The sequence below is a fragment of the Arachis ipaensis genome, chromosome B09, assembly GCF_000816755.2.
Source record: "Arachis ipaensis cultivar K30076 chromosome B09, Araip1.1, whole genome shotgun sequence".
Classification (NCBI taxonomy): Eukaryota; Viridiplantae; Streptophyta; class Magnoliopsida; order Fabales; family Fabaceae; genus Arachis; species Arachis ipaensis.
Window position 1 is genome coordinate 135,833,313 of NC_029793.2, and position 4,956 is coordinate 135,838,268.

Here is a 4,956-nt window from a genome sequence, read left to right on the forward strand (position 1 = left end):
TTTCTAATACTTTTACTTTTTAAAAATAGTTTATAAAAATTAATTTTTAAAAAATAATTTTTAAAAGTTAGAACATCTATGTTTGATTCGATTGTAAGGAACTAATTCAGAAGTTTCACCCTTCTCTTATTTTAGTTGAGACTCATATTCCTTTTGCTAATATGCAATATTTTTAAAAAAAAATATTGGCTACTTACTTGTAGGTATTATTAATGTCAGGTGGTCATAAAGGAGGAATTTGGTTCCTTTTATCTAGTAATTCTATTAATTGCCATATTTGTTAAGTTTTTTTATCAATGTTTAACTATGAAAATTAGTATTAGTAGCTCTGAGTGGTTATACAATGCTATGGAAGCCCTCAATATGCAACTCATACTCTTCTATGGACACACCTTCATTCCTTAATTGAGAGTCATAGTTATCCTTGAGTTTTACTCAAAGATTTCAATGAAGTCATGTCTCCTGTGAAAGTTAAAGGGAGTAATTTCTATGATTCTCATGCCAATAAATTTGTGAAAGCTTTAGATTATTATGGCCTTTTGAAAATTTCTAGTTTTTGAAGGTCTTACACTAGGTATCATAGAATTTAAGAGTTCAAAAGTATTGCCAAAAAGCTAGATTGGATAATTGCTAATCCTGTTTGGGGCAGTCTCTTCCCTGAAGCCTATTCTAAAGTTTTCTATCATTTGCACTCTGACCATTGCCCTATTCTCTTACACTATTTTGGTATGCTTCATCTCAAGAAAAATAGACCTTTTAGGTTTCATGTAGCTTGGACTACTCATCCTTTCTACTAAGATATTGTTTAGCAAGATTGGAAGCGCCTACTATTACCGACTACTTAAGAGATGTTGAGAAGTGTTTCTTGGATTTCAAATCTAAAGTGTTTGGCAATATTTTTGTTAAGAAACGTAAGCTGGAGTTTCAAATTGACACCCTTTAAAAAAAATTGGAGGTTGTGGATATTCTATCTTTGAGAATTAAGGAGAAAAATTGCGTGGAAGAATAAAATAAAGTGCTAATTTAAGAAGAATTTTTTTAGGTACCAAAATCTAGATAGCAATGGGTTAAATTTAGGGATAAAAATATCAAATTTTTTTATATCCAAACTTTGGTTCGAAAAAAGAGAAACAAAATTCATGGCTTTTTTTTTAATGATGACACTTGGGTAACTGAATCGGACATTCTCCAACAAGAAGCTAATTTTTTTTTCAATCTCTTTTTTGTTCAATAGTGAATGTTAATTTGGATATTTTGGAGGATTATCCTTTATTACCTACGTTGAGCAAGGAGGCCTATGAGAATCTTATTGTGCTGGTGACTCTGAAAAAGATTAAAACAACTCTATTTAACGTGAATCCTTTAGAAGTCTTAACCCTGATAGGTTCTAGGCTGCTTTTTATAAGGAATATTGGAGCATTGTGAATTATAATATTTAGTCTTTAGTTAACAACACCTTTTGTGGTATCTTCTTGGACCCTTCTCTCTTAGAGACTCTTATAGTGCTGATTTCGAAAGTCTCTTCTCCTACTCTTCTAAAGGATTTTCGGCCCATAAATTTGTGTAATATTTTGTACAAAATTATTACCAAAGTCCTTGTTAATCGCCTTCGCCTTTTCTTAACTGATATGGTCAGTCCTCTTTAGGGTAGTTTTATTTCGGGTAAAGGAACTACTGACAATATTATCATTGCTCAATAAGTTTTTCATTTTATGAAGCATACCAAATCCAAGAAGGAAACTCTGGCTTTCAAGATCGATTTGGAGAAAGCATATGACAGAGTGGATTGGAGATTCCTTGAGCATACTCTTGTTAGTTTTGATTTTTCCTCTTCTATTATTCGGCTTATTATGCTATGTGTTTGTTCTTTGTCTCTTTCTATCCTTTAGAATGGGTCAAAGTTGGAGGTTTTTGCTACCTAAAGAGGCGTCAGACAAGGAGATCCGATGTCTTTCTATTTGTTTGTCTTGTGCTTGGAGAGGTTAGCTTGTTTTATCAACAATCAAGTGTTCGAAGGTCTGTGGGAGCCAGTAGCTGTCTCTAGAGGGAGACCACTTATATCTCATCTCGTGTTTGCAAATGATCTCCTTTTGTTCTACAAAGCATAAAAAATTCAAGTCCAGTTTGTCATGAATGTCCTCAATTCCTTTTGCTCTACCTCGGGTATAAAGGTAAATGTAGAAAAATTTTGTGCTCTAAAAGAGTGTCTAATAGGAGAAGGAAACTTTTCACGGGTATATCCTCTATTAAATTCACTCAAGACCTAAATCGTTATTTAGGGGTAAATCTTGATCATCAAAGAGTGAGTCGGGCTATGTTTTAGGATGTTCTCGATAAAGCTTCAGACTTGCGGGATGAAAAAGTAATTTGTTTAACAGAGTTGGTAGACTGTGCCTCATTATATCTGTGGTTTCTTCCGTCCCTATTTATCAAATGTAGGTTTCTCTTTTTTGGAATTATGTTTGTAATAAGATTAATTCTATGATGAGACAATTTTTATGGAAAGGAAATTCTAATGGCCATGGTCTTAGCTTGGTTAATTGGAAGATTATTACGACTCCTAAGAAATATGGAGGTTTAAGGATTAGAGATGCTTATTGTATCAATGTTTTTTTGTTGGGTAAGTTGATTTTGCAAATTCATCACTGTTAAGATAAAACTTGGGTCTAATTGATGCTAGCAAAATATTTTTTTCATTATTCAATCATTTATTTTTAATGATTTGGATTATTATTGCTATTTATCTATTATTAATGTATCTGCATTGGTTATTTTTTGTTGTTTTTTTTTTATTATTGTTATTTAGATTAATTGATGTTGTTTAGAGTATATATTAATTTATACCATAGTTGATTGAAATATATCATAGTTGGATAAGCTCTTTGAATTAATTAAATGATAGATTTGAAATTTCTTTTAGATGATAGATCCTGTGGATTGTTGAAATTTCTTTTAGAAGATTGAAATCTATAGATTGATTAATAGGTTATGTGATACTATGATTAGATGCTATGTTATGTAAATTGATTCATTTTTTTTAAATGACTTCATCACATACTTATTTAAATTAGTTCAATAGAATTTATATTTTTATTTTAAATTTTTTAGTATTTTATATTTTTATTTAAGTAGGACTGTTTTAATTAGTTCAATCCATGATTCACTAATTAAACTAGTAACCTAATAATTTAATAATTTGATCGGTTCAATTATTGATTCGATTATGATAATTATGTTCTCAATACACACAAGGAATTGGTATTTTTCTTTTAAAAAAAAATTTGAACGTATTATGTATTTATTACAAATTAGTGAATTGCTTTAATGATAGAGAAAATTATTTTATGATAGCAGATCTAATGTTTAACCAGAAAATATTATGTTTTGGTATTTTTCTTATTTGTGGTATATTCATTTAAAATAACATAAATTATCCTGATAATTTTGTTTTTTAGTTATTTCTTTTAACAAATTTCAATTGTCCTACCAGTTTATTTTGTAAAATATGTAAGATTTTGACAAAGTATATCCTTCATTGATGAATTTAGTAGTATAATTTGATTAAGATGGCTCTAATTTAAAAAAAGATTCTCAAGACAAGGACTATTAAATTTAAATAATTTAAGGTTATTTATGTATTTTTCTACCACATCTCAATGAACACCCCATAAATCTGCATGGGTGTGTGATAGAGCATCCATGCGTCTAAAAAAATTTGATACTCAAGTTTTTTGAAAAGACAGTTGAGGTCATCAGAAAACATGAAGAAAGAATTTTAAGATACAATCTCAAACAACAATATCTTCACATCACCATGAAAATATTCAAACTCATCATGAATAGAAACTGACAAGCAAAACAAACAAGTAAGAAAATACTTTTTATTTTTCTGTAAAAAAAACTTACAAAATTCTGGTGCCATAAACAAATAGAGGCAAAAGCAATGATACACACCAAAAAAAGCACTACCTGAGAATTCCTTTGTGATGTTAGAAGTACTTGATGCTTGAAAAGTAGTCGAAAATCAACTTGAAAAGTTGAAAAATTAGTAATGGATGTAGACATACACACATATGCAATATATTTGGAATAATAGAAAGAAAAAATGAAAAAAGACAACGATACTATTTAGATGAGTAGATGATCATTTCTAGCAAGATTTATTTGCATATAATACCTGCCTCAATACCAACATTATTCTTACTACTCGCTACTGCTTGGAGGCTATCTTGAGTAACACTTTGAGTAGTACCATCATCAAGGACATCTCCAAAAGCAAATAAATTAGGAAAGTCTCCATTGTCCCCTTTTTGGGAGCTCTCATCACTTACATTCACTGGATAAGAATGTGCATTGGGAATTGTCTTCATCTTACCCAAAAGGCGATGAGACATACACTTCACAGCATCCCCAATTAAGCTAGCGGTATCAGGAGATTGTGATGACTTAATATAGCAATCAACAATAGAAGACTGAACTAGTAGAAACTAGTAAAAGGATAGCATCAATGGAGGCATAGGTGGTTTCTTGGGAGACTTCTTTACAACTTTAATATTTGAACCCTGTATTTTATCATGCTTGACCATTTCAACAATAACAATAGAATCATCAGATTTTCTTTTTGAAAAAGGTGAATGTTTGTAACACTTAGCGTTTAAGTCTACAAAACACTAATATGAAAGACACAACAGTCACACACACAAAGTACAAAAGAAAGAGAAGAAACAAAAAAAAAATTAACAAATAACAAATATTACTTGTAATAGTTGAAGGAGAGAGATTGTCAATCATGAAGTATGGATCCTTGATCAAAATTGGAATAAATGATTTGACATCTGGAGTAGAGGTACCCTCATATAGTCTAATATGCTTCTTCATAATTGAAGATGATAATTGAAGATGTTTTAAGTTATAATTTGGCGGGTTTCGGCGGTGCGGGGAGGGCTTCCTTGGGCC